This window comes from Bos javanicus, chromosome 3, assembly GCF_032452875.1.
Source record: "Bos javanicus breed banteng chromosome 3, ARS-OSU_banteng_1.0, whole genome shotgun sequence".
NCBI classification, from domain to species: Eukaryota; Metazoa; Chordata; class Mammalia; order Artiodactyla; family Bovidae; genus Bos; species Bos javanicus.
The window spans coordinates 100843711-100862297 of record NC_083870.1 but is presented as its reverse complement, the minus strand read 5'-3'; the positions used below and the strand labels follow the sequence as shown (position 1 = coordinate 100862297).

At 40.6% G+C, this 18587-nt stretch overlaps 1 protein-coding gene across 7 annotated transcripts in view; it reads right to left on the bottom strand.

Moving 5' to 3' along the window:
* The window catches only part of TESK2 (testis associated actin remodelling kinase 2), a 137676-nt gene that overhangs the window by 107118 nt on the left and 11971 nt on the right, over positions 1 to 18587 (bottom strand). For 2 of the 7 annotated variants that reach the window (XM_061413111.1, XM_061413112.1), the window contains exon 3: positions 18165 to 18301. The exons of 4 other annotated variants lie outside the window; for them this stretch is intronic. The gene's annotated coding sequence lies outside the window, so the exon portion shown is untranslated. The remainder of the gene's footprint in view (positions 1 to 18164; positions 18302 to 18587) is intronic. One more of the 7 variants, XM_061413110.1, reaches the window with a different exon arrangement.

Sequence of the window (18587 nt, the reverse complement as noted above, 5' to 3'; positions counted from 1 at the left end):
ATTTACAATAGCCAAGACATTGAAGCAACCTAAATATCCACTGACAGATGAATGGATAAAGATGTAGTACATATATACAATGGAATATTACTCAGCAACTAAAAAGAATGAAATAGTTAGGACCAATCTAGACAGCATATTCAAAAGCAGAGACATTACTTTGCCAACAAAGGTCCATCTAGTCAAGGCTATGGTTTTTCCAGTGGTCATGTATGGATGTGAGAGTTGGACTGTGAAGAAGGCTGAGTGCCGAAGAATTGATGCTTTTGAACTGTGGTGTTGGAGAAGACTCTTGAGAGTCCCTTGGACTGCAAGGAGATCCAACCAGTCCATCTTAAAGGAGATCAGTCCTGGGTGTTCACTGGAAGGACTGATGTTGAAGCTGAAACTCCAATAATCTGGCCACCTGATGCAAAGAGCTGACTCATTGGAAAAGACCCTGATGCTGGGAAAGATTGAGGGCAGGAGGAGAAGGGGACAACAGAGGATGAGATGGTTGGATGGCATCATCGACTCGATGGACATGAGTTTGGGTAGACTCCAGGAGTTGGTGATGGACAGGGAGGCCTGGCGTGCTGCAGTTCACGGGGTCACAAAGAGTTGGATACGACTGAGCAACTGAACTGAACTGAACTGAGTCCCATTTGCAGCAAATGGATGCATCTGGAGATATCACGCAAACTGAAGTAAGCCAGACAGAGAAAGACAAATATGATATCACTTATATGTGGAATCTAAAAAAAAGAGAGAAAGATACAAATGAACTTATTTATAAAACAGAAATAGACCCACAGATATAGAAAACGAATTTATGATTACCAAAGGGGAAAGGTGGGAAGGGATAAATTAGGAGCTTGGGATTAACAGATATACACTGCTATATATATAACAGATAATCAATAAGGGCCTACTGTATAGCACAGGGAACTATATTCAACACTTTTTAATAACATATAAGGGGAAAGATTCCAAAACAGAATAGAGATATATACATGTATAATGGAATCACTGTGCTGTATTCCTGAAACTAACACAATACTGTAAATCAGCTGCTGCTAAGTCACTTCAGTCGTGTCCGACTCTGTGTGACCCCATAGACGGCAGCCCACCAGGCTCCCCCGTCCCTGGGATCCTCCAGGCAAGAACACTGGAGTGGGATGCCATTTCCTTCTCCAATGCATGAAAGTGAAAAGTGAAAGTGAAGTCACTCAGTCATGTCCGACTTCTAGCGACCCCATGGATTGCAGCCTACCAGGCTCCCCTGTCCATGGGATTTGCCAGGCAAGAGTACTGGAGTGGGTTGCCATTGCCTTCTCCGTAAGTCAGCTATACGTCAATAAATTTTTTAAAGAAAAAAAAAGATATATATACCCCAATGTTCATTGCAGCACTATTTACAATAGCCAAGACATGGAAGCAATCTAAGGCCTTCAACAGATCAATGGATAAAGATGATGTGGTATAATGTGCAATTTTAAAGGAACTTATTTACAAAACAGAAACAGAGTCATAAATATAGAAAACAAACTTATGGTTACTAGAGGGGAGAGGGTGAGAGGGAAAATTGGGAGATGTGGATTGATATATGCCCACTACTATATATAAAATAGAGAACTAATAAGGACCTCCTGTATAGCATAAGGGACTCTACTCAATACTCTGTAATATGGGAAAAGAATCTAAAAAAGAGTGAAAATATGTATATGGATAAGTGATTCACTTTGTTGTACAGCAGAAACTAATACAACATTATAAATCAACTATACTCCAATAAAAAAAAAAAGATGTGGGGTATGTGTGTGTGATACACACATACAATGGAATATTACTCAGCCATAAAAATTGAAGTAATGTCATTTTTAGCAACATGGATGGAGCTAGAGATAATCATGTTAAGTGATGCAAGTCAGAGAAAGACAAATACATGATGTCACATAGGTGGAATCTAAAAAAAAAATGATATAAATGAAATTACTTCCAAAATAGAAATACACTCACAGACATGGAAAACAAACAGTACCAAAGGGGATGGAAGGGGCAGGGTAAATTAGGAGTTTGGCATTAGCAGATACACACTTCAGTTCAGTTCAGTTCAGTCGCTCAGTCATGTCCAACTCTGTGCGACCCCACGAACCTCAGCACACCAGGCCTCCCTGTCCATCACCAACTCCCAGAGTCCACCTAAACCCATGTCCATTGGGTCGGTGATGCCATCCAACCATCTTATCCTCTGTTGTCCCCTTTTCCTCCTGCCCTCAATCTTTCCCAGCATCAAGGTCTTTTCAAATGAGTCAGCTCTTTGCATTAGGTGGCCAAAGTATTGGAGTTTCAGCTTCAACATCATATAAAATAGATAAAACAATAAGGACTACTGTATAGCACGGGGAACTATATTCAATATCTTGTAGTAACCTATAATGGAAAAGAATAGACATACATATATATGTAAAACTGGATCACTTTGCTATACACCTAAAAGCAATACAACATTTTAAGTTAACTAAGCTTCAATTAAAAGAAATACTTTAAAAAATAAAATAGGCTAAAAAAGCAATACTGAGTGGAAGTGGAAAGAAGCAAGCTATAGTTCACAGTATCATTAAAACTGAACTGAAAACAATTTTTAAGAAGTTACCAAAAAAATTATAGGACTATCCCTATAGAATGATACCATTTTCATTTTTTAAATGTATTTTTAAAACATACAAGGGGGCTTCCTGGTGGCTCAGTAGCCACCTGCAAACACGGGAGATGCAGATTCAATCCCTAGTCCAAAAGGATCCCACCTGCCACAGAGCAGCTGGGCCTGGGCCAACTGTTGAGCCCGTGCTCTGGAGCCTGGGAGCCACAGCTGATTGAGCCCGCTGGCAGCATCTACTAAGGCCCACACCCCTGGAGCCCCTGCTTTGCAGCGAGAGGCTGCCACAGTGAGAAGCCCACAAACGGAAACCAGAAAGTGGCCCCCACTTGCAGCAATTAGACAAAGGCCCAGGTTGCAGCAAAGACCCAGCACAGTCAAAAGCAAATAAATGAAATAGATAAATAAAAATTATTAGATTAAGCCTGAATGACTCAACTACTGAGCCGGTGAGCCACAACTAGAGAGCCCACACACTCCAGAGTTCTCACACCACAGCTAGAGAGAAGCCGGCACGCCACAACCAAGACCTGATACGGCCAAAATAATTAATTAATTTTTAAATACATACAAAACAACATATATTTATAGAGAGGCAGGATTGATTAAAGATACACACTTGCTTCATTTGGGAGTTGACTGCCACAGACCTCAGGAAAAAATGCACCTTGCTTTTGCAGAGATCAACATAGTTCAGCAATGCCCAAGCTTCTTTTTCAGAGAGGTGAACCTCAGCTTAGAGGAAGGGCCAAGGAGGCTTCCACGCTGAAGGGGACATGGAGAAGAGGTAGTAATCACACGGGAGTCAGCTCAGGGAACAAATGGAGCGCATGGCCACCTGCTGCTTCCCTGTGCCCTGCCAGGAGAGCGCTGTGAAGCAGAGGCATCCAGGTTCCCAAGCGGGCACCAGCAACACCTCCAAAGCAGACTCGGAGGCCTCCCCGCTGGCGGGGACCTGAGGAACCTGAGGATGAGGTTCCAAAAGTAGTCCCTGCAGAGGCTAAGAGTCTAATCAGGAATAAAAGTAGACAAGCAGGGCGGGAGGTGGGAAACGGGGCTTGGTGTATGTGTTCAGTCCTGTCTGACTCTTTGCAACCCCATGAACTGTAGCTCACCAGGCTCCTCTGTCCATGGAATTTTCCAGGCAAAAATACTGGAGTGGGTTGCCATTTTCTTCTGCAAAGGAATACATGATTAAAGGTATAGCCTCCAGACAAATCTGGCTTCAAATCCTCAATCTGTAGCTTGCAGCTATATGAACCCAGACAAGTTATTTTAAAACCTCTACATTATTTACAAAATGGAAATAAACTAGTACGTGCATTATATGGACTTCTCCGGTGGCTCAGACGGTAAAGAATCTGTCTGCAGTGCAGAAGACCCGGTTTAATCCCTGGGTCAGAAAAATCCTCTGGAGAAGGGAATGGTTACCCACTCCAGTATTCTCGCCTGGAGAATCCAATGGACAGAGGAGCCTGGTGGGCTAGTCCATGGGGTCGCAAAGTCTGACATGACTGAGCAACTAACACTTTCACTTTATACTTCCTGTAACATTTTATATGTATTAATTCATTACAGTCACCATAAGGTTATTGGTTAAATGAATAGTGTCTGGCAAGTAGTAAGCATTCAAGCCCATTGGTTACTATAATTATTATTTTGTTGCTGTTGAGCCAATCAGTCCAGTCCGACTTTTTATAACCCCATGGACTACAGCATGCCAGGCTTCCCTCTCCTTCACCATCTCCTGGAGCTTGCTCAAACTCATGTCCATTGAGTCGGTGATGACATCCAACCATCTCTTCCGCTTTCATCCCCTTCTCCTCCTGCCTTCCATCTTTCCCAGTATCAGGGTCTTTTCTAATAAGTCAGTTCTTCCAATCAGGTGGCCCAAGTATTGGAGCTTCAGCATCCGTCCTTCCAGTGAATATTCAGGACTGATTTCCTTTAGGATGGACTGGTTTGATCTCTTTGAAGCCCAAGGGACTCTCAAGAGCCTTCTCCAACAACACAGTTCAAAAACAACAATTCTTTGGCACTCAGCCTTCTTAATGGTCCAACTCTCACATCCACACATGACTACTGGAAAAACCATAGCTTTGACTAGACGGACTACTGTCAGCAAAGTAACATCTCTGCTTCTTAATATGCTGTCTGGGTTGGTCATAGCTTTTCTTCCAAGGACCAAGCATCTTTTTATTTCATGGCTGCAGTCACCATCTGCAGTGATTTTGGAGCCCAAGAAAATAAAGTCTTTCATTGTTTCCATTGTTTCCCCATCTATATGCCATGAAGTGATGAGACTGGATGCCATGATCTTCATTTTTTGAATGTTGAGTTTTAAGCCAGCATTTTCACTCTCCTCTTTCACTTTCATCAAGAGGCTCTTTAGTTCCTCTTCACTTTCTGCCATAAGGGTGATGTCATCTGCATATCTGAAGTTATTGATATTTCTCCCAGCGGTCTTGATTCCAGCTGTGCTTCACCCAGCCCAGCATTCTGCATGATGTACTCTGCATATAAGTTAAATAAACAGGGTAATAATATACAGCCTTGAAGTACTCCTCTCCCAATTTTGAACCAGTCTGTTGTTTCATATTATGTTCTATCGCTTCTTGACCTGCATACAGATTTCTCAGGAAGCAGGTAAGGTGGTCTGGTGTTCCAGAAAATTCTCTTTCAGAATTTTCCACAGTGATCCACACAGTCAAAGGCTTTGGTATAGTCAATGAGGCAGAAGTAGATGTTTTTCTGGAACTCTCTTGCTTTTTCTATGATCCAACAGATGTTGACAATTTGGTTTCTGCTTCCTCTTTTTCTAAATCCAGCTTGTATATCTAAAAGTTCTCAGTTCACAGACTACGGAAGCCTAGTTTGGAGAATTTGGAGCATGATCTTGCTAGCATGTGAAATGAGTGCAATTGTGCAGTAGTTTGAACATTCTTTGGCAGTGACCTTCTTTAGGACTGGAATGAAAACACTTTTTCCAATCCTGTGGCCACTGCTGAGTTTTCCAAATTTGCTGGCATATTGAGTGCAGCACTTTCACAGCATCATCTTTTAGGATTTGAAATAGCTCAACTGGAATTCCATCACCTTCACTAGCTTTGTTCATAGTGATGCTTCCTAAGGTCCCTTTGACTTCACATTCCAGGATGCCTGGCTTTAGGTAAGGGACCATACCATCCATCATAGTTATCCGGGTCATTAAGATTTTTTTGTATAGTTCTTCTTTAAATTATTATTTAAAGGTACATATTTATAGTAAATGTCTAAAAGCAAGAAGTAGAAAGCCAGTCACTAAATTCATTGTAGTAGTTGCCTTGGTGGCAAAGAAGAAAAATGAAATAAGGAAGGAAAAAAAGGAGACTTGTATTATAGCAATAATGTTCTGTTCACTTTTATTAAAATACCAAAACAAATATGATATGTTTGCTAATTTTATTATTTTTTCACTAACTTGCTGTTATTGTTGTTCAGTCGCTAAGTCGTGTCTGACTCTTTGCAACCTCCCATAGATTGCAGCACTCAAGGCTTCCTTGTCCTTCACTATCTCCCGGAGTTTGCTTAAACTCATATCCATTGAGTCAGTTCAGTTCAGTTGCTCAGTCATGTCCGACTGTTTGGGACCCTAAGGACTGTATCATGCCAAGCTTCCCTGTCCATCACCAACTCCCGGAGCTTGCTCAATCATGTCCATGGAGTCAGTGATGCCATCCAACTATCTGATCCTCTGTCATCCCCTTCTCTTCCTGCCTTCAATCTTTCTGAGCATCAGAGTCTTTTCTAATGAGTCAGTTCTTCACATCAGGTGGCCAAAGTATTGGAGCTTTCAACTTCAGCATCAGTTCTTCCAATGAATATTAATGGTTGATTTCCTTTAGGATTGACTGGTTTGATGTCTTTTCTGTCCAAAGGACCCTCAAGAGTCTTCGCCAGCACAATTGAAAAGCATCAATTCTCTGGCGCTTAGCCTTCTTTATGGTCCATCTCTCACATCCGTACATGGAAAAAAACATAGCTTTGACTATATACACCTTTGTTGGCACAGTGATGTCTCTGCTTTTTAATACACTAAGTTTGTCACAGCTTTCCTTTCAAAGAGCAAGTATCTTTTAATTTCATGGCTACCGTCACCGTCCTCAGTGATTTTAGAACCCAAGAAAATAAAGTCACTGCTTCCCACTTTTCCCTCTTCTATTTGCCATGATCTGATGGGATTGGCTGCTATGATATTAGTTTTTTTAATGTTGAGTTTTAAGCCAGCTTTTTCACTCTCCTCTTTCACCCTCATCAAGAGGCTCTTTAGTTTCCTTTCATTTTCTGCCATTAGAGTGGTTATCACCTGCATATCTGAGGTTGTTGATATTTCTCCTGGCAGTCTTGATTCCAGCTTGTGACTCATCCAGCCTGGCATTTCACATGATGAACTCTACATATAAGTTAAAAGAGCAGGGTGACAATATACAGCCTTGTCGTACTCCTTTCCCAATTTTCAACCAGTCCATTGTCCCATGTCCAGTTCTAACTGTTGCTTCCTGACCTGCATACATGTTTCTCAGCAGACAGGTAACGTAATCTGATATTCCCATCTCTTTAACAATTTTCCACAGTTTTCACTAACTAATATTTGTTAATACTGGGTGATAGTATATTGTACTTTTTACTATATTTAACTTTTCTAATAAAAAAGAATTTTAAGTTTGTTTGTTTTTTGCCAATACAACAGCTATGCAGTATGCTCAAGCCAAAAAAACTGACAACAATTTGGCAAATAAATAGCATCCCAATGTCCAAGCCAAGTCTTACGATTCTCAAACTTTTATTCAACAGTTCAACTGTAGTTCTTGGTCCAAGGAACATTTATATTTTAAGCTAAAAACTCAGAAGCACTGGGAGAATTTTTGGATAGCTTTCCTTATTCAAATCCACAAACTCAAAATATAAAAACACTCATGAAAAACACTGATATTTAGTTGTAGAGCCCTTATTATATGCTAAAGCAATACTAATTACTAGACAGTTGAGGGAGGTGAGTGGGAAAAAGTACAGTCCCCTTATGGGAGTAAGAACTTTATCAATCCATTTTGGAGAAGTGCTGAGCATGGGAAAACCTCCAAACCATGCCTTCTGCTCCCCTGGCCAACATACTGAATGACCATATTTTAAATGAAACCAACCAAGTTACAAATAGCTTTCAATTTAATCTGATAAATTTTAATTTAGCCATAAAAGGCAGCAAAGGTGTGTATGAACAGACTCTAAAAACCATATGCTGTTTTTTTTTTTTAATCTGAAAATGACTAATTTTAAAATGAGACAATACATTCTTTGAAATGTGTGAGATTTTGTGCTATTTTCAGACTCTGGATTATCTCTCTTGGTGTCATTTATGGAATATTACCTTTTGATGTTAATGGTGCCCTTTAAAGTACACATTTTGGGTAGAACAAAAAAACAACTATCGAGGCTATTTGATTCAAGAGACAGCACAGATCAAGAGATGGCACAAGATCAAGAATAATGAATTTTTAGCTTGTAAAAACTTGAAATTCCTAAATGGAAGCTGATGATACTGTGAGCTGCTTCATTAAATATATCCAAGCGAGAGTCCCAGTGGTTCTCCATTAAGGGCATGTGAAAATTTAGGGGGAAGGAGGCTCTTCTCAGGGAGGAGCTATTGTCACAGTGGCGGGGGTGTGGGGTGGGCACTTTTGGCATTTTAGTGGGCAGGGCCAGGGAAGCTAAATGTCCTACAATGCACACAACAGTCCTGCACAACAAAGAATTGTCTTGCCCTAAATGCCAATAGTGCCCTTGTTAAGAAGCACTGTGTGAGAAAAGCTTAATCAGTTTTGTTCTTAAACTAGGAAACAGCCTTCAGCACTCTTTCAAAAATGCCAAAATCATGTGCTTATAAGGACACAAAGAATTTTTTAGTGTGTTCTCAACTTCAATACTTACAAACTGGGAAGTTCAGAACTTTTTTCCTTTCCCATGAACAGGTTTGTCTTTTCAAAGGCTAATTTTCACTTATCTTGGGATTGATTTCTTTTTCACAAAGAAAGTACAATTAAAAGCTTTTATTGGAGAAACTAATTGGAAAAGCTGTCAATAAAAAAGTCAGTGAACTAAATATCCTATAAGATACATTTTATCTTTTCAAAGTAGGAATTCCACAAATCATTTTCCAGAGAATTAAGAAACTTTCTTAGGACTCCCAAGTAGACCATACACTCATCCACAATGCTTCTGGAAATAATAACCACAATCACCATTTACCATAGGTCATGGATTCTACCAAGTGTTTTTGCATTTGCTATCTCTAAGCTTTATGACTCCTGAGCGTCTCCTGGACAGCAAGGAGATCCAACCAGTCCATCCTAAAGGAAATCAGTCCTGAATATTCACTGGAAGGACTGATGCTCAAGCTGAAACTCCAATACTTTGGGCCACCTGATGCAAAGAACTGACTCACTGGAAAAGACCCTGATGCTGGGAAAGATTGAGGGCAGGAGAAGCAGATGACAGAGGATGAGATGGTTGGATGGCATCACCAACTCAATGGACATGAGTTTGAGTAAGCTCCAGGAGTTGGTGATGGACAGGGAAGCCTGCCGTGCTGCAGTCCATGGGGTCGCAAAAGTCGGACACGACTGAGCAACTGAACTGAGCTGAAGCTTTATGACAACTCTGCAAGATAGGTATTATCATCTCCATTTTAAAAAGAAAGAAATTACAACACTGAGAAATTAAATTCAAATAAATGTGGCTCAGCTGGTAAAAGATCTGCCTGCAATGCAAGAGACTACAGGCAATACAAGAGATGGCCTGCAATGCAGGAGACCTGGGTCCCATCCCTGAGTCAGGAAGATCCCTTGCAGAAGAAAATGGCAACCCACTCCAGTATTCTTGCCTGGGAAATCCCACAGACAGAAGAACTCGCTTGGCTATCGTCCATGGGGTCACAAGAGTCAGACACAACTTGGCAACTACACCACCACCACCAGTGACAGACTGTATTCAAATTCAGAGTTCTAATACCAAACACTTCCACTACAGCGTGTCTCCTCCAGAAAAATAGCTAAATTTCTGTGAAAAATTGTTCATTAGCTAGGTACAAAGCTACTATTATTCTCCACCCTAACTTAACAGAGACTGAAGAATATACAGACAAGAGCTCCACTAGCCTCTGGAGCAAAAGCCTTCAGTCATTTAACCACATTCCACAGGCATAAAAATTAGCATTGGCTTAAGCAGACTATTTAAAGAACAGAGGCCAAGATGACAGGAAAGATATGCAAACTCCCAATCAGTCCTTCTTTTCCATTCTAAAGTACAGTGTTAGCTGTTTCTTACCCTTTCATTCCACAGAAATGAAGCAGATCAAACTTCACAACAACGCAGATGCAAATAAAATCCTGTAACACACTGAACAGCTATCAACCATCAGGTAATTGGATATGGCCAAGTGTCAGCCAGCGACCATAATCTTCAACATCCATCCAAAAATGGAATCGTGTGCACGTAGTTGGTAATAAAGTTCCACAAAGTGAGTAAAAAAAGATTTCTGAAACTTTTATACCCTGGGTATAAAAAGCAGAAAAAGAATACAAACATAATGTCCTGCTATCCTAATTATACTTTGTTTTCTATCATCATAAAAATTCCCTAATTCAAAATAAATGAAGGATTCATCATGAGTAAGATGGAGCCCAGAAAACTGGCCATTTTTCAGAGTTGGAAAACTGATAAGTACATTAGCTGTATATCAAGACCAACCACATGGCAAATCTATATCACAGGTCTACTCAGCTGCTATCCTTTCTATGGACCAACATAGCAAATACAGACACATTTCAGGATGACTGCCTAATTAAAAATAAAAGCAATACTGCTGAACTTGCCATCCTGCTGTGAAATAATGAGTTGCAGTTTCCATTCAAGCCAAAAGCAATCTAACATAAAAACTGGCATCCCCTATTTAATTAGTCATGAGTATACACAATGGCATATATTACTGCCAGACAGATCAAAAAGCCAGTTCTTAAAACTGTATTGTCTCTTTTGGATAAGCATATTATATGCTGTTGTAACTACAATCCACCAGGCCCTAGGTCATGACATAAAACAGAAACTTAGGTTGAAAGCTGTAAAGGCATTTAAAAGAGGTTAATTAGTCCAATCTTTCCAATATTCATTGGAAGGACTGATGCTGAAACTGAAACTCCAGTACTTTGGCCACCTGATGCGAAGAACTGACTCTTCAATCTTTCCCTGATGCTGGGAAAGATTGAAGGCAGGAAAAGGGTCAACAGAGAATGAGATGGTTGGATGGCATCACTGACTCGATGGACACAAGTTTGAGCAAGCTCTGGAGTTGGTGAAGGACAGGGAAGCCTGGCATGCTGCAGTCCATGGGGTCGGAGAGTTGGACACAACTGAGTGACTGAACTGAACTGAGTCCAATCTTTCAGCCAATTCAACAATCCCCTCTATTAAAAAAATCAAATGTTGGGTCCCCACTAGGTACAAGGCATTATGGTATGTGCTATAATATTTACAGAGCATTTACTATAATCCAGATATTCCTCCAAGTGCTTTATATTTAATATCCATATCAGTTCTATAAAACAGATACTACAGTTGATCCTTGAACAGTGGTGGGGGTTAGGAACTCTGACCCTTGATGCAGTTAAATACATCCCCAAGTTCCCAAGTTCCTCTGCATCCAACCAGTCTCAGACCATGTGTACCATAGTATTTACTATTGAAAAAAATATGCATATAAGTGGACCCATGCAGCTCAAACTCATATTGTTCAAGGGTCAACTGTATTAGTATCCCTGTTCTATGAATGTGGAAACAAAGACATGACATGAAGGAATTACTTAACCTGCCCAAGTTCTTAGAGCCAAGACGTGGTAGAGCCAGAAATTCAAATCCAGAGCCTATGTCATTAATCACTATACTATTACGTCTCTGAGAGGACATAGAAAACTGAATAAAACATGGCTCCACCCCTCCAGGAACTTAGTCTCCCAGGAGAACACATGTAAATCAATAAGTACAATATAGCATACTAATTGTTAGTAACAGGTTAGAAATAAGGAGGGCTTAATACTTATTGTTCTTACTTGAGGGTGAAGAAGTAGGAAAGGAAATATGTGATTTAAAAGAGGGGAACAAGGACTTTCCTGGTGGTCCACTGGTTAAAAATCTGCCTGCCAATGCAGGAGACACAGGTTCATCCCTGATCCAAGAAGATTCTACATGCCATGGGGCAACTAAGCCTGTGTGCCACAACTACTGAGCCTGTGCTCTAGAGCCCACATGCTGCAACCACTGAAGCCTGTGTCGTAGCTCATGCTCTGCAACAGGAGAAGCCACTGCAATGGGAAGCCCATGCATTGCAACTAAAGAGTAGCCCCAACTCACTGCAACTAGGGAAAGCTCATGCACAGCAACAAAGTCCCAGAGAAGCCATAAATAAACCAATTTTTTTTTTTAAAGATGAACAGAATAGGAATTCCCTGGAGATCCTCTGTAGCCTGGGTTCAATCCCTGGTTGGGGAACTAAAATCCCTCAAAGCTATATGGTACAGCCAAAAAAATTTTTAAATAAAAATCATAAATAAAATTAAATTAAAAGATAAACAAAAAACCCAAAGCAATCTACAGATTTAATGCAACTCCTACCAAATTACCCATGACATTTTTCACAGAACTAGAATAATCCTAAAATTTACATGGATCCTCAAAAGAGCCAGAACAGTCGAAGCAATCCTGAGGAAAAAGAACAAAGCAGGAGGCATAACCCTCCCAGGCTTCAGACAATGCTGCAAAGCTACAGTAATCAAAACAATAAGGTACTGGCACAAAGTCAGACCTATGATTAGTGGAACAGACTAGACAGCCCAGAAATAAACCCACACACTTTCAGTTAATTAATCAACAAAGGAGGCAAGAATATACAACGGACAAAAGATAGTCTCTTCAGCAACTGATGTTAGGAAAGTTGGTCATCCACATATAAATCAATGAAGTTAGAACACTCTGTCACACCATGCACAAAAATAAACTCAAAATGGTATAAAGACTTAAATATAAGACTACTACTACTAAGTCGCTTCAGTCGTGTCCGACTCTGTGCGACCCCATGGACTGCAGCCTACCAGGCTCCTCCATCCATGGGATTTTCCAGGCAAGAGTACTGGAGTGGGGTGCCATTGCCTTCTCCCATTACCATCATTACTTTCATGTAAACAATAGAAAAGTGTTATAAATGCTCGTCTATATTTAAAAGCTTGCAAATCTAATCTTTTCTTTGTTGTTGGTGGTGGTGGTGGTTTAGTTGCCAAGTTGTGTCCAACTCTTGCAATCCCATGGACTGTAGCCTGTCAGGCTCCTCTGTCCATGGGAGTCTCCAGGCAAGAATACTGGAGTGGGTTGCCATTTCCTTCTCCAAAATTTAAGACATGACACCATTAAATTTTTAGAAGAGAACATAGGCAAAACATTCTCTGACATAAATCATACCAATGTTCTTAGATCAGTCTCCCAAGCTAATAGAAATAAGAGCAAAGTAAACAAATGGGACCTAATCAAACTTATAAGCTTTTGCAAAGCAAAAATAAGTCATAAACAAAACAGAAACACAATCTATGAACTGAGAGAAAATATTTGCAAACAATGCAACCAATAAGGGCTTAATTTCCAAAATATACAAACATCTCATATAACTCAATAACAGAAAAACAAATGACTCAATCAGAAAATGGGCAGGGAACTTCCCTGGTGGTCCAGTGGTTAAGACTCCATGCTTCCTTTTCAGGGGCATGGGTTCAGTCCCTGGTCAGGGAAGATCACACATGCCCCATACCACCACCACCACCTCACCAAAAAAAAGAAAATGGGCAGAAGATCTAAACAAACATTTCTCTAAAGAAGACATATAGATGGCCAACAAGCATATGAAAAGATGCTCAACATCACTAATGATCAGAGAAATGCAAATCAAAACTACAATGAGGTACCATTTCATGCAGGTCAGAATGGCCATCATCAAAAAGTCTATAAATAGCGACTTCCCTGGTAGTCCAATGATTAAGACCCTGAGCTTCCAATGCAGGGGGCACTGATTCAATCCCTGTCAGGGTCACTAAGATCTGGCATGCCATGCAACATAGTCAAAAAACAGTCTGCAAACAACAAATGCTATAGAGGTTGTGGCAGAGAAGGCAATGGCAACCCACTCCAGTGCTCTTGCCTGGAAACTCCCATGGATGGAGGAGCCTGGTAGGCTGCAGTCCATGGGGTCGTGAAGAGTCAGACAAGACTGAGCGACTTCACTTTCACTTTTCACTTTCATGCACTGAAGAAGGAAATGGCAACCCACTCCAGCGTTCTTGCCTGGAGAATCCCAGGGACGGAGGAGCCTGGTGGGCTGCCGTCTGTGGGGTCACACAGAGTCGGACACAACTGAAGCGACTTAGCAGCAGCAGCAGCATAGAGGTTGTAGAGATAGGGAACCCTCCCACACTGATTGTGGGAATATAAACTGATACAACCACTATGGAGAACAGTATGGAGGTTCCTTAGAAAATTAAAAATAGAACTACCCAATGATCCTGCCATCTCACTCCTGGGCATATATCCAGAGAAAACTATAATTCAAAAAGATACATGCACCTCAGTGTTCACAGCAGCACTATTTACAATAACCAAGACAATGGAAGCAACCTGAAAATGTTCATTAACTTAGCACCTACGGATATTCCAAAGAGTTTCCCAAAGTAGAAAAATGAGTCAGAGGTAACCATTTACTGAGTTGCTACTATGTTCCAAAGCCCAGTCTCTTTCCTGCCTCCTTAGCTGAGATTAGATAAGAGGTCAAGGGACCATCGGAGAAGGCAATGGCACCCTACTCCAGTACTCTTGCCTGGAAAATCCTATGGACAGAGGAGCCTGGTGGGCTGCAGTCCATGGGGTCTCGAAGAGTCGGACACGACTGAGCGACTTCACTTTCACTTTTCACTTTCATGCATTGGAGAGGGAAATGGCAATCCACTCCAGTGTTCTTGCCTGGAGAATCCCAGGGACAGCGGAGCCTGGTGGGCTGTCGTCTATGGGGTCGCATAGAGTCGGACATGACTGAAGCAACGTAGTAATAGCAAGGGACCATCAACACATACAGGACAAAAAGAAACAACAGGTAAGAATAAACCCAAAAGGAAGCATGTCACACAGGCCAAAGGTGGGAAAGACAAACATATCGAAAGTCACAAACCAGTCAAACAAAATGAAGAAAAGTGTCCATTGGATTGGAAACTACAGAGGCCAGAGTTAGCTCAGCCTACTGAAACACTACCACTAGTGAGCTCTCTTTGAGCTCACTAATTCCTTCATCAGCCTGTTCTACTACTGGAAAGTTCTGATTGTTACAAAGTTCCCCCCCCCCCAAGAAAAGCAGAGGAAAAGCACAGTATGGGGACTTCCCTGGTGGTCTAATGGTTAAGACTCTGAGCTCCCAATGCAGGGGGCACAGGTTCGCTCCCTGGTCAGGGAACTAGATCCCACATGCCACAACCAAAACCTGGCACAGTTAAATAAATATTAAGAAAGAAAGAAAGAAAAAGCATGCCACAATATTCAAATTCTAACTCTGAAGGAGAATTAAGAATATTAACAACCAAAACAATGATACTTGATTGAATCTTGATTTGAACAAACTAGGTATAAAAGACAACTGGGGAATTTTTAATAAGGACTACTATTAGCTGTTATCAGAAAGTTATTATTAACTTAAGTGTGATAATGATATTAAGATTATATAAGACCTATTTTTGGAGATACACACAGAAATAGAAGTGAAATATCATGTCTACATTTGTGCTAAAATACATCAGAAAAAAAAAGACGTAGCAAATTTTACAAAATGTTAATAATTGTTAAGATAGGTGACAGGTAAATGGGTGTTTGTTATATTTTTATCATAATAATAACAAAAACAAAAAAGGCTTCAGAAACAAAAGATGATAAACTTTTTGTCTATTAAAAAACAAATCAAGCAAATGAATGAAGCACAGAGCTCACAAACACCAACAACAGAAATGGAAAAACCAAATGGTCTTATGTTGTGTGAATGACTTCTTCTTGCTTAGAATAAAACTTCTAATAAAGTACCATATACATATTCAAAAAATGTGCTTTCTAAAACAGCTTAGAAACTAATAAAGAACATAATGTATAGCACAGGGACCTCTATTCAATATTCTATAATGCCCTAAAGGGGAAAAGACTCTAAAAAAAGAGTTATTATATGCATATGTATTACTGATTCACTTTCATGTACAGCAGAAACTAATACTACATTGTAACAATTAACATAATATTGTAAATCCACTATACTCTAATAAAAATTAATTTAAAAAATAAAACAGCTAAGAGGAAAGAGCAGAAAATATACCATGCAAACTGTGCTAGATAATTAAAAAAAGACCCAGTGATAGCAAAGATACTGAGATTGAAAAAGCATTTAAATATAGATAAAATTTCATGAAATGAGAGCAGCGGGAGGGGGGGGACAATTTTTCTAAAATAACATATTATTACATATTATTTAAAACATGTGTATGTTCAATTCAGTTGCTCAGTCGTGTCCAACTCTTTGCGACCCCACGAATCACAGCACACCAGGCCTCCCTGTCCATCACAAACTCCCAGAGTACACTCAAACTCATGTCCATCGAGTCGGTGATGCCATCCAGCCATCTCATCCTCTGTTGTCCCCTTCTCCTCCTGCCCCCATCCCTCTCAGCACCAGGGTCTTTTCTCAACTCTTCGCATGAGGTGGCCAAAGTATTGGAGTTTCAGCTTCAGCATCAGTCCCTCCAATGAACACCCAGGACTGATCTCTTTTAGGATGGACTGGTTGGATCTCCTTGCAGTCCAAGGGACTCTCAAGAGTCTTCCCCAACACCACAGTTCAAAAGCATCAATTTTTCGGCGCTCAGCTTTCTTCACACTCCAACTCTCACATCCATACATGACAACTGGAAAAACCAGAGCCTGGACTAGACGGACCTTTGTTGGCAAAGTAATATCTCTGCTTTTCAATATGCTATCTAGGTTTGTCCTAACTTTCCTTCATGTGACCAAACTGACACAAGTTTAAAAAATTCTGACTCTAACTTAGTAGGTGAATGATCTTAGGCATATTAATTAACTTCTCTCCTAATTTACAAATTAAAGGTAAACATTAACTATACTTCACTGAGTTGTTATGATAATTAAATGAGGACATGCTAAGGAATTCTAAAAATGCATATGTGAAGGGACTTTCCTGGTGGTCCAGTGGTTAAGACTTCAAGCTCCTGATGCAGGGGACCACAGGTTCAGTCCCTGGTCAGGGAACTAGTTCCCACATGCTGCAACTAAGAATTTGTATGCTGCAAGTAAAGATCCTGCATGCCACAGCTAAGACCCAGTGCCACTAATATAAAATTTTTTTTAATGCATATATGAAGCATGAGAAACGCTGGGCTGGACGAAGCACAAGCTGGAATCAAGATTGCTGGGAGAAATATCAATAACCTCAGATATGCAGATGACACCACCCTTATGTCAGAAAGTGAAGAGGAACTAAAAAGCCTCTTGATGAAAGTGAAAGAGGAGAGTGAAAAAGTTGGCTTAAAGCTCAACATTCAGAAAACAAAGATCATGGCATCTGGTCCCATCACTTCATGGCAAAAAGATGGGGAAACAGTGGAAACAGTGTCAGACTTTATTTTTGGGGGCTCCAAAATCACTGCAGATGCTGACTGCAGCCATGAAATTAAAAGATGCTTACTCCTTGGAAGGAAAGTTATGACCAACCTAGACACCATATTGAAAAGCAGAGACATTACTTTGTCAACAAAGGTCTGTCTAGTCAAGGCTATAGTTTTTCCAGTGGTCATGTATGGATGTGAGAGTTGGACTGTGAAGAAAGCTGAGTGTCGAAGAATTGATGCTTTTGAACTGTGGTGTTGGAGATTCTTGAGAGTCCTTTGGACTGCAAGAAGATCCAACCAGTCCATTCTAAAGGAGATCAGCCCTGGGTGTTCTTTGCAAGGAATAATGCTAAAGCTGAAACTCCAGTACTTTGGCTACCTCTTGCGAAGAGTTGACTCATTGGAAAAGACTCTGATGATGGGAGGGATTGGGGGCAGGAGGAAGAGGGGACGACAGAGGATGAGATGGCTGGATGGCATCACTGACTCGATGGACGTGAGTTTGAGTGAACTCCGGGAGTTGGTGATGGACAAGGAGGCCTGGCATGCTGCGATTCATGGGGTCGCAGAGTTGGACATGACTGAGCAACTGAACTGAACTGAACTGATGAAGCACAAGGCAAGTCCTAACACATAGTAAGCATGCAGTAAAAATGAGTTCCCTTTCCTCTCTCCCCAACCCCAACCTTAACCCTAGTTCTGGATGCTGCGAGTATATAACAAATTAAGTTTGGTTTTCTTCTTTAGGATACCTTTTCAGTTACCAAGTTTTCTCCAGGGCAGATACACACAAGCCTTTAAGGTCTCCTATTGAACAGGGCATCAAGAGATTCCTGGTTATCTTCTTTAAAGTTTAGCCTTAATTACCCTCCAAATCATCAAAGGCCCTCTAAAACACAATAGCAAAAAAATGTACATGATATTACATATATGATCTAACTAGGAGAGAATTGAGGACTATTATTTCCCATAACTGTAATCTGGATATAAAAAGTATGGTTTTCAATCTTTTTTTTTTTTTTTTTGGCTTCTGGGATTTTAGTTCCCCAACCAGGGACTGAACCTGGGCCCTCAGCAATGAAAGCGTGGAGCTCTAACCCCTGGACTGCCAGGAAATTCCTTCTGATTTTCTTTTTTTTTTTTTAATTTCTTTTATTTTTTTCAAATCCTTGTGT